This window comes from Wyeomyia smithii, chromosome 3 (genome assembly GCF_029784165.1).
Source record: "Wyeomyia smithii strain HCP4-BCI-WySm-NY-G18 chromosome 3, ASM2978416v1, whole genome shotgun sequence".
Taxonomy (NCBI): domain Eukaryota; kingdom Metazoa; phylum Arthropoda; class Insecta; order Diptera; family Culicidae; genus Wyeomyia; species Wyeomyia smithii.
This window is the reverse complement of record NC_073696.1, coordinates 208,169,216-208,181,412: the sequence shown is the minus strand read 5'-3', so window position 1 is coordinate 208,181,412 and position 12,197 is coordinate 208,169,216. Positions and strand designations below refer to the sequence as shown.

General features: G+C 40.7%; 1 protein-coding gene across 30 annotated transcripts in view; it reads right to left on the bottom strand.

Annotated features, from left to right (window-relative positions):
* LOC129727649 (voltage-dependent calcium channel type A subunit alpha-1-like) overlaps positions 1 to 12,197 on the bottom strand; it is a 352,389-nt gene that overhangs the window by 195,353 nt on the left and 144,839 nt on the right. The window contains exons 1-2 of one of the 30 annotated variants that reach the window (XM_055685675.1): positions 3,585 to 3,769; positions 2,779 to 3,481 (exon numbers count right to left, since the gene is read on the bottom strand). The exons of 27 other annotated variants lie outside the window; for them this stretch is intronic. The gene's annotated coding sequence lies outside the window, so the exon portion shown is untranslated. Of the gene's footprint in view, positions 1 to 2,778; positions 3,770 to 12,197 lie in introns of those variants that run through there. 2 more of the 30 variants (XM_055685676.1, XM_055685674.1) reach the window with 2 other exon arrangements.

The following is a 12,197-nucleotide window of genomic DNA, read 5'->3' as shown; positions in this document are numbered from 1 at the left end:
AGCTAAACCTGATACAGGAATATGTGCCTTATGAGTGCTTTTCAATTACTCCGTTTTAGTCACGGCCCAATTAAATCTGTTCTGGAGTTCATTTTTGCCTTCAATGTAGAACTGTGTGTAACTGTGATTAAAGTAAAGATTTTTATGGGGAGCTTCGTAGTCGCAAAGTTACAGAGTCCACGCGGGTGGTCATGCGTTCGATTTTTTTCTGGCCAAATTGCAATAGCAATTTGCCGATACCATTATCAAAATTACAAAACACATGAAAATTTTTGGAAAAAAATTCTTATCAAGATTCGTGTTTTATCTAAACATATAAAAATGCAGCTCTGTCTGTCTGTCTGATTCATATAGGCTTGGAAACTACTGAGCCGATCGGCGTGAAATTTTATATATAGGAGTTTTAGGGGCCGAGAAAGGTGACTAAGATAGTTTGAGACCCCTCCCTCATCTGGAAGGGAGGGGTCCCATACAAATGAAACACAAATTCATGCACATCTCGAAAACTAACCAAACAAATGGAACCAAATTTGGCATGTGGATGTTTTAAAGAGTGACAAATATGTCCATATTGGTTCGACACCCTTCCCTTTGCTGGAAGGGAGGGGTTCCATACAAATGAAATACAAATTTCTGCATATCTCAAGAACTAACCAAGTAAATGGAACCAAATTTGGCGGGTGGATGTTTCTAGGGGTAACAAATATATCCATAATGGTTTGATACCCCTCCCTCTTCTATAAGGAAGGGGTCCCACACAAATGAAACACAAATTTCGCACAGCTCGAGAACCAATCGAACAAATACAACCAAATTTGACAGGTGAATGTTTTTAGGTGTAACAAACATGTCCATAATGGTTCGACATCCTTCCTTCTTCTGGCATGTCTCCAAATACATACCATTTTGTAATCCAAGATGGCGAACTCCGGTTTCTGAAAAACAGCGGCAAATGACCAAATACCACCCAATATGAGTGTTTCTTTATACAGAATGACGCTCAAAGGCCAGAAGTTGTCTCCAAATGCCATTTTGAAATCCAATATGGCGACTTCCGGTTTCGGTCGAGCTTCTTAGCCGCAAGGTTACAAAGTCCGTTTTGACAAGCGAATGGTGATAGGTTCGAATCTTAGTAGAACCAAACCATTCGTTCGCAAAAAGGACTTTAAGTATGAGTTTATTCTCAGGCTCTTCCACACAAAATCTTCTCTACAGATTTAATAACCTCTCGTCTAAAGCTTCAATAAAATCATAAACTATAGCACGTTATATGCTTTTAGAGTGATAGCTTGCAGGAGGATATGAAAGAATCGATAAGGAAGAAAGTTGGTTACTAAATCTGAATGAGAAGACAAAAAGTACTATCACTTCCCTCCAGACTTAATAACCACTGATCTAAAGCTTCGATAATATCATAGACTATAGCACGTTATATGCTTTTAGAGTGATAGCCTGCAGGAGGATATGATAAGGTCGATAAGGAAAGTAGTAGGTTACTGAGTCTGAAGGAGAAGACAAAAAGCACTATAACACGGAGCAGGTTACTTCTCAATAAGTAGCACTGCAAAATGTTAAAAAAAAAACAGAAATGTGCAAACAGCAAAAACGTCCGGACAAAGCCACAATAGATCAAAAAACTACTGTTCGCAGTGGGGTCCACACAAAAAAAAGGCGACTTCCGGTTTCTGAAAAACAGCGGCAAATGACCAAATACCACCCAATATGGGGATTTCTGGAATTGTTATGATGCACTGAAACCACAAATTGACCTCACACAATAATTGTAAGATGGTGACTTCCGGTGACTGGAAGACAGCCGAAAATTACCAAATACTACTCAATATGGGTGAAATAACGCTCAGAGGCCAGAAATTGTCTCCAAATGCCATTTTGAAATGCAAGATGGCGACTTCCGGTTTCTGAAAAACAGCCAAAAATGACCGATTTCCATCCAATATGAGATTCTTCGGAACCAGAATGATACACAGGAGCTAGAATCGACCATAGACACTATTTTGAATTCTAAGATGGTGACTTCCAGTTTCTGGAAAACGCCGAAAAAGATTATGTGTGTTTCTTAAACCAGAATGACGCTCAGGAGCCAAAAATTGTCTCCAAATGCCATTTTAAAATCCACGATGGCGACTTCCGGTTTCTGAAAAATAGTCTAAAGTGACCAAATACCACCCAATATGAGTGTTTCTTAAACCAAAATGATTCAAGGAGCTAAAAATTGACCTCAGACACCATTTTGAATTATAAGATGGCAACTTCTGGGAAACAGCCGAATACTACTACATATGACTATTTCCGTAATCGAAATAATGTATAGAAGCCAAGTATTGACCCTGGACATCATTTTGAATTCGAAGATGACCGCTCTCAGTTTCTGGAAAACAACGAAAATTATTGAATACCACCCAATATAGGTATTTCCGGAATAGAGTGTATGTACTAACGGCTAAAGTCGAGGTTGTTGTCATTCCGATAAAACCAATCATTTCAAACAATTCAAACAAATCGCAAGAAATCAATAGATTTGGGATGTTTAAAATTATTAAATTAAACACAAAAATAGGCGGGACGAAGTTTGCCGGGTCAGCTAGTTACTAATAGTTATGAAATGCTGAGATTAAATACGAATAGTTATCACAAACCCCCTTCACTTCACGAGTACACAAATCGAAACCCATTGCAAAGCTCGTAACAAGATGTTATTGAATTGATTTTTCCACTAAACCTGTGAAAATAGAACACAAAAGTTTAGAATATACCCACCGTCAGATTATCCAAATGTGTTCTATCAGATGACGACCACTCGGCCATATTGGTTACACGATGCCGGATGGACTCATCTGTCCGGCAGCGTTTCCCTACACTATCTCAATGAACAATTCCACCACCTTACGACGAGTGAAGACCGTCTGTTTCTGCTGGACACAAATCCGGTGCTGTTAAACGAGTTTCGCGATTTTCGAACGCGAAACGATGATGACAGAAAGATACGCGACTTCTGTGTTTGGCAATGCTATACTGAGAGTAAGTTTTCACTCCGCCCGAATGTGCCGTCAGAGGCGCTCGGAACGTTTTTACCGTATCACAAACACACCCGCAAAAGCTTTTTCGGGATATCACGGTGACGGCTTTCCACCCCCACGGAATCGTATACTCAGGCTTCCTGCGATTGCTTTGTGTACGCTCTAGCAGGCATTTAAGCTTCTGTAAATCAGCTCACCACTACCATCAAAGCAAATAGTTTTTTCCCAGCTTATTTTCTCATTGATCTTGAAGCTTAATGATTTTCCCAGCTTGCATAAAGCTAAATTTTCTCGGCAGGTACACGTTTTTCCGCAAATTCACTTCATCTTTTCCACAAACTAAGTGCTCCATGCATACCAATCACGAATCTTACATCGCTCAACACTGAAAAACGCAATTTTCTCACATCATTTTTCCACCCACTGGAAAATATGGCACCCAGCTCGAAAAAAAAACTAATTTAATTAATTCCACGCTGCATCGATTTTTAACCTATTATCTGGCCTTGCACTCAACACCAAACTGAACACTGGACAATATTTTACCCTTTGCGCGGTTAAATTTCACGCTTCCTAGCCAAATTTTGCCAATAAACAAGAAAACTTGCAGCAGAAAATTTTTTCTCTCTGCTGACACACTTTTTTCCTTCACACACCCCGAAAACGGACACGTCCTAAGAACCAGTCTTGGCGTGTATGAACTGGAGCAAAGTTCGGAAACGAATGAGGCTTGAATGGAAATTTTCTTCGTAACGTGGGTCTTCACCAGACACATGCTATGTTCGAATAGAGGAAAAGCCTATCCAGACATTCCACCCGTCTGCTGACGTGAGGGGAAATTAGAGGAGAATGAACTGTCTGGTTGGTGGCTGTGTATGGGTGACTTTCTGCCACAGTAGTTGTGGCAAGCTTCCGCTCGCCTTCGTTGGTATTAGAGCTAGCGAAACGTAAACAGTTTGGACTTTCGAAAGAGAACGACGCGGTTTTTCGTCCGGATCGGGGAAAACGCAAGGAATAGAAATAAACATTCGGGTGGGGTGCGGCGGCGGCGGCCCGGTGCGGTACGAATGTTTTGCAAAGCGCGATTTCACGTGGATCTGCGACAGTGAATGGTGTCAATGGAGCACAGAGTCAGCCGATATAGGATGCACACGTGCGTGTGTGCAGCAGCGCCGCACAGAGTAAACCAACAAACAGGTGTCCAGGTAATTGTGGCGCCAGGTGGGGAATACTTTTGCTAGGTATATCATTACAAAGGGAGCGATGGGAGTACTATTTGTTGTGCGGTTTGTCACAAGGAGCTTATAAACATATACGATTGACAGGATGGAACAAGACAATAGTACTTTTTACCCTTTCCATATCGAACAATCACGTATAGAAATTGGTGTCGTAATAATCATTAATCAAAAGTATTCAAGGTCGAGGTCGAGATAATTCAGAGAGTTTGACTTGAAACTTCATGTCAAAACTTAACTATTGGCTAATTGTGCTGTAATTTAGTATTTAAGTCACACTAAATTAGTAAACATTGGAAGTTTCCTTAAGTTCCATAAGAAATAACTTTACTCGAATGATTTATTTTTCAAAGTAACGATATGAAAGCACTTCGATGTTATACACATAAATTTAACACACATCATTTTCAGAGAACCATTGCATGTTACAAGAAAAATTGTGAAAAAATTGATCAGCAAATAGAAAAATCAAGATAAAAACTCAGGAAAATAACATGAAGGTCAGGTACAGTTAGGAAATATTCTGGAATAGAACATAGAAAACTCATTCGATGTTTCGCAAATAAACGTTTTTAAAAGAAAAAACCTATAGAAACGAATGGGAAAGCAGAAACTGACTCAATCGGGGTATAAAAAACACTGTGAGGAATATTTACTTAAAAATCGTAAACTGAAGACAGAGTGATGAAAGCTGTTACCAAATATCACAATAGTCGAAAGAAGAACCTACAATAAACAACACCGGAAATGATTAAATCAAAGCAAAGACTATTTAAAAATTATTATTGTCAAATTTTATTTTGCACGATTATCGTTTATCAATTAAAATAGTATAATAAACTCTTAGCAATATTGTTAAAATCGATTAAAAGGTTCTGTGCATGAAGACTTATATCAATAGTGTTAAAAACCCGTTCAGTAATACTTTAGAGATAGTAAAAAACCGAACATATTTTTTTTTTCCTGCAAAAAGGCAAAGCTCAGGAGCTAACGTTATCCCACACAGACTCCGTAGCTCGTATCTCAATAAATATTTCAGTCGAGATTCGAGTACACCATCAAGCATTTTAAAACTGCAAAAATTCTAAGTGGACCGATTTTGTGCTGTTTTTCCTGATTAGGCTTTGAAAAGGCATCGAAAGTATGAAATAAATTTAGATCCACTTAATACTTGGTCGCAGCTTTCTATTCACTATGGCACCTCTAGTGGCGGTTACGAGAAACCAATGACAGCGCAGTCATGAATTGAGGAAGGTTTGTTTACGTAGTGGTGAAAGTTTCAACAAATTCAAATATTGTCGGCGATAGAACATGAACGACGTGAGAAATTTTTGCACACTCACGTTGAAAATCCGTCATGGTCAGATGCAAAATTTCCCAAATCAACCGTAAACAGCGTGCTGAAACGATTCCATAAAACTCTAACGCTGGAATGCGCTGATCACAGCAACCGCAGAAGTGGAACGATTGACAAGCAGCTACGATTGAAAGTCTGCCGAGTAGTTCGGACGAACCCCGGGATCACCCTGCGCGATTTGGTTAAGAATTTCTCGGCACCGTACAGTGCTGTTCGACGAGTCTGTCGGCGTGAAGGCCTGCAGTCGTTCCACGCCAGCAATCACTCCAACAGGACCCTCAAGCAGAATCTCGTTGCAAATGATAAACTCTTGACCAAATTCGGCGGCTGCATTTTGATAGACGATGAGACATATGTAAAAATAGATTTCGCGCAGCTCCCAGGACAAAATTTCTATATGTCCGAGCACAAGAGTGATGTTACCAAGCGGTTAAAATTCGTGTTTTCTGACAAGTTCGCTCGGAAGCTAATGGTGTGGCAGGAGATCTGTAGCTGTGGCAACGAAAAAATCACAGGAGGGTTGTGTGCAAAGCCACGACCGCAAGGTTGAAGTAGAATACTTTTACACAGCTCTACTTACGGCTGTAAATTAACCTACGGCCGGCGTATCGGTTCGCGCCGCTTATCGCGTTTAGCCTGGCAGAGGCCTAATGCGCACGGCCAACACAATAGAAAGGTGTTTTCACATTGAAAATTAGACACGGCTTTACTGGAGTAAGTGTTGGCAAATGCATCTACCGCTAATACCGCCGCTATCGTACGAAAAATGACGCGCGTCTAAGAACACCCGAACTGTTACGCCGTGCCGCTTCCATTTACTTCCTTATTACATCGGCCTCAGGAAAGTACCGGCTGCACCTACCGCTGAGGCTGTACCCAAAGCTATTAACTCTTCAAATTAAGTGTTTCATTTGTCCTCAAAAGAACAATTGTTCAATTCCATATCGGATATGATGCAATCGCATCTCTGAAATATTACCGACAGTAATATTCTTCTAAACAAAATGATCCTACTTTTCCATTAGAGGTAGTGCCGGCTGATGTACCGCAAAAATCTCGCCCGATCGCTCGCGTTGGCGTTCAGCCTGGCAGAGGCCTGAGACGTGGTGACCAACCACAGGGCAAGTGATTTGTTTAATTTGAAGGCAGCCACAGGCGCAACCCGCTGCTATGGCCTGTTACTGCTGAGTGCCGATATATGCTGTTACTGCTGTCAACGTTGTGGACGGTCCATCCAGTTCACCTTCCGACTAATGAATGTAGCTAGTTATCCCAGAAACACTCTTTTATAGCCGAAGAGTGCTACGTAATAGGCCACGCCTTTCAGTTCAGGTTTACCATTTCCTTATGTTCTTTAGACGAATTATTCCACAATTCGCATTTGATTTTTGTATCCAGCGAATTAACACCGATGGTGCTCTCACACACGCAACGGTTTTAACCCGTATCTTATTGCGGTTTGTAACATCAAGCGATTTCGTTTGCTCGTTGTTGCGTGTTGCATCATGTTGCAACTTGGCAACTGGGAGACGACGAAATTCTGTTTATGCTGATTGATTGAATCGACTTCATATTAGCTCTGCATAGTCGAATTAACTGTCTTTGTGAATGCGGTCTAACAGGGCAGTTTGTTATTCAAAGTTGGTCATGCTGATCGCAGCCTTTGCGCTGCCCCTACAGTGGGGGGTTTACTAAATAAAGTGAAAATTAGACAACTACAACAGAATTTGATTGCATCCCGCACAGAATGTCTGCTTGTGTTGATGCCAGAAAATTATTAACCTTCAATTATTTGCTTATTTGCCTTGAAAAAAGCATTTTGCGGTTCAAAATCGGTTGCTGATCGCAACCTTTGAGCTGCTCTTACAGTGGGGGAATTAAGATACACGGACAACATACACTGTGGAAGCTATTTTACATTCAGTAAATTCGACGGGTGCGACAGATTTAAATTGCTAGGATGCAACACAGAATGCTTGCTTGCGTTGACAAAAATTATTAACTTTCAATGACTTGTTTATTTGCCTTGAAAAAGGCATTTTGATTTCCAAAATTGGATTTCCTGATGGCAATCTCCATGCTGCCCCAACACGGGGGGAATAATTGCTGTCTGGCGACACACGCTGAGAAAAACTGCGCTGCTCCTGAGACGTGGTGACCAACCCCAGGGCTAATGCTGCTGCTAAGGAAGAACGACTGCTGTTGTCGCTGTCTAGAACTATTATGAGCGGCTCCGGCTGAAACAGGCTCTTATATAGGCCAAATAGCATGTTTTCAATTGCAAGGTATATGATCCTGTCGACCGTGCTTTGGAAGCAATCATATAACGACCAATCAGAGGTCGAATTTTTCGTTTCGACAAGGCTTGACTATTTTCAATAGTACAATAGTGTGAATAATAGAATTACAATTATCTTATTTTAGGAAGAATCTTAGAAGATTTTCCAATCTATTGCTGCAAGAACGAAGGAAATCTATCGAATACTAACCGATTTATTAGCATTTGAAATTGGACATATTTTTCATTTTTTTCGGTTTTAGATTTTCATTTCACATCCCTATGTAGCCGAACTTCCTGAGAGAAGTATTCTACTTCAAAACATGGTTTTCATCACCGGATGAACCATGAATGGTCAGATGTACACGGAATAGTGCCTCCTGAAGCGGATTTTGCCGTTCATCCAATCACATGACGGTCTGGTGAAGTCCTGGCCTGGCTTGACCAGCTAATTTTTCTGTATCCTTCTTCTAAAGGTCAATAGATTTGCTGCCAATGAATACATGAAAGTATAGATCGCCGACCGTTTCGGATGGCATCGTAGACCTCTTCGACATCGGTACGCTCCGAGAACTTCACTGGAGTGGAGAGAAGCAGCACGGTACTATTAGAGCGGCAGCACTACGGCTTTATAGTGCTAGGCAAGTTGCAGAGTATTATGATAAGGTAGCAGGCGGTCAACGACAGGAATTGTATGTCGAGGTTAAAGGCCATTTCTATAGCTACATCATCCTTCACGTGCACTGCCTGACTAACGTGACCCGATGTCAACAATTTGCCTAGCTGAAAAAATTCCATGACTGCTCGCATCGAGACATCAAGGTCATTGTCGGGGCCATGAACGCTCAACGCGACAGGGAAGAAATGTAAAACCTGTGATTAACACGAACATCCTGAATACCAAGGCAAACGACAACGGACAGCGATGCGTGAACTTTGAAACTTCCCGAGGACAGAAAGTCCGAAATAGCTCGAAAAAGAAGTTTGGGCGCACCTGGTGAAACGCTACGATAGCTGCTCATATCGATACATCAAGATCGACTTGAGCATTCAGGTCACGAAAGGGGAGGGATGTGAAAATGTGGCCCGAACAGCCTGCACACCAAGACGATGCAAGCGCGCTGCATAGGGTCATTTCCAGGTATCGGAACGAGGAAAAGCTTTCGAACGAATAGATAGAAGGATCCGTCTGCCCCATTTACACAGAAGATCGGCCTCTTACTTATCAGTGCTGCCTTCAAAATACTCTCGCAGATCTGGATCAACCAACAGAACCGCGGGCCAGTACCAAACGAGCTTTCTGGGAGCCCACGCAACGACGGAGCAGATCTTTTCAATCCGACGGAAATGATGGACTTTTTTGTTTGCTGCTCAACATCACCCTTGAGGCTGTGATCCGGGGACCGGGTAGCGACACGAGGGGTTTTCATTACATTGTGGAGATGCCGGATGACAACCCTGTGAAATCGCTTCTTTTCTGCAACCCTTCCGATTTCGGCACCAGAAAAAAAAGCGGCGGCCCGTTTCCGTATTATATCATTCTCTTAGTTTTAGACATAAAAGTGATACACGTATTTGAGCGCCCCTCGTTGTATTTTTTGTAACAGCATGACAATTAGTTGAGCATGTTTTAAAAGAGTGACGTGTTTATTGGTCATTCAGAGTAAATACAGTCAGCTTTTAGGTCTACTCTCAAAAAAATTGCAATGGATTCAAATAGAGAACAAAAAGGGTTTTGCACCTGCAAGGATTGACTAACATCGAAAGAAGAAGAGGACTGGCAACAAGGCTAACTGGATGATGCAGCTGGCTGGCATCTCTATCTTATTAGCTTTGCTCCGTTAGGCGCTAACATCACTGCGGATCCGCAATTTGCGGGCCCCATTGACAGATGCTATGTTATGCGTATGAAAAGTGGCGGTGATATGCTATCTCGTTTACACACACGCTGAGATGTTAGTCCTCGAAACATGGCGGGATGCCAGCTAGCTGGGATGATGTTCGCGATTTTGCTCTTCGTATAATTTTAGTAAAAAAGTTGTTTCTTTGCGAAAAAAATTTTTGTGATTGGTCAAAGTGTTAAGTTTAGGTTCTACTGCTACCCGGAAAAGTGAAGAAATGTGCCAGCGTATATCGTGAAACAGATAAGTAGCATTTTTATTTGTTGTGTTTTGTTTGTTTTCAAGTCGCACTTCAGAAAGATTGAAAACAGATCGAAAAAAATCGATCGATTTTGGGATTGTGCCTTGGGCTGATTGAAGAGATTTTGAGCGCCATCTACCTTCGGATAGAGAGGCGCTCAGTGAGTGGTTGCCATATGTTTTTTGAATCCATTTTTATTATTTTTGCATGTTCTACTTTAAAAATTTGACAGTTTCAGCTACGGAAGGCAGTCTACCGAGATCTTTTTTACATGCCTTAATATATCTTATTGTATTTTATAAGTCATTTAAATTAATCTCACATCATATGAGCATCATTAGATAAATAAATTATAATATCTATATTGTTTGGATGACTTTATACGGTGAATGGTTGCGTTGCAATGTTGTTGTTATAACTTATTTCAAGTCATATTTTTAGCCATGTTTTCAGCTGCAGAAAAAAGCACAATAACAACCATTGATATGACGTGAATTAGAATGATATGAATTCATCCATTTTATTTCAGCACAACATAACTGATAATTTCCATAAGTTTTTCGAATTTAATTTTTTTGCGTTTTATACGTTAAAAATTTTAATATGTTACGATCTCTAAAGATTTCAAACAAACATATTTGCTGCAAAATATTCAGCATAGGTGGGATGCACAAAATATACGGTTCCGTCCGTAAAGGTCATCGTTTCTTCACTGAAAATCCTCCCTTTATTATTTTTTTCCCATCTGATCTTTCTTGAATAATAATTTTACGGTCAACTTTTCATAGCTGTACGAAAAGCTTGAAGAGTCTTGCATAACTTTAGTTATATTGTTGCTGTTTTTCAAATTTCTTTCAAATATCAATTGATTCAACAAACTTCCGATAAAGTTTTTTTTTTCACTCTCAAAATGCTTTTTGCATGCAAATGCACGCAACCTTTTTGTTCATCCGATTCGAACAGCTTCTAACAGGTCGTTTTTGAAGTTCTCTCGCGTACGTGATCGCTTGCAATGTGTGTAAAGGGTGTGGGCATGAGCATGATTGGCTTTATGTGTTATGTTCGATGTTTAATTTTCTTGCGTTGCATCTTGTGTGCACAGTGGCCTGACGTCGATACTTTAAACATCCTGCGCTGCAAGTTAGCCGTTGCGAAGTTTATCGTTCATATTCTGACCGGCCGATTACGGACGTTTTGTCCAGTTTTATACCCTTGTTTTATGATTTTTGTAGCTTTTGAACAAATGTTGAAACACATGTACAATTTTTATTTAATTATGGTAAAATCTCGTCAGCCGACATGGCAACTAAATTTTGATTGCCAAATTTTGTTTTGGCATTCTGTTTCACAACTCAGAACTCTGTTTTATTCGATATGCATATTTGCATTTTCATAAATTTTCGAGCTATGAATGCATGAAACTTTGCCAGTTTTTATACTCAGTAGGTATCTTAGTTTAATTATTCGAGAAGTAAAAAATAATCGGCGCGAAACACCGTATCCCAGTGCGTATGCGTCGGTAAGAGGAAATAGAGCGGTCGCGCATAATGCTCCGGCGCAAACGCGTCTTCGGCCTGGGTGAGCTTTGCTCATCTAAGGATTTTCGGTGTGTTGTGGCTTCCGAGGTGTACCAAATCATTTATTTGAAGACTGCCCGCCCGTTGGTTCTATTCCAGCGCGTTGCGATTCAGAGTAGGTTTCGTTAGTTCGATAAATATCGTAATAAATTAATTATTTGCGACAAAAAAACTAAAATAATCGCTACAAAATATCGTAATTATTCGCAATATATATCGGGATTATATTGTTTGGTGTGATAAAAATTGTTACGATTTGTAGGTTGCCGAACATAACGAGAAACTTCGATTCTCCTGTATGCAGCGATCGTGGCGCGGTTTTATTTATATCGTCTCCTGGTGGCCGGTTGCACAGAGACGGAGAAGTAAGCATATCGGGCGCTAATTTGTGAAGAAAAGATCGCACTATCAACCTCGATGGATCCAGATAATTCCTTCCCACTAACACTAATTCCTTCCTTTGATACTTGTGGATGATGCAGAGGATTCCTCGGTCTCTAGTAGCAACAAGTATTGAACTAACACTCCCGATATCCCTTCATCTATTGATCTGCATTGGGCGTGGTC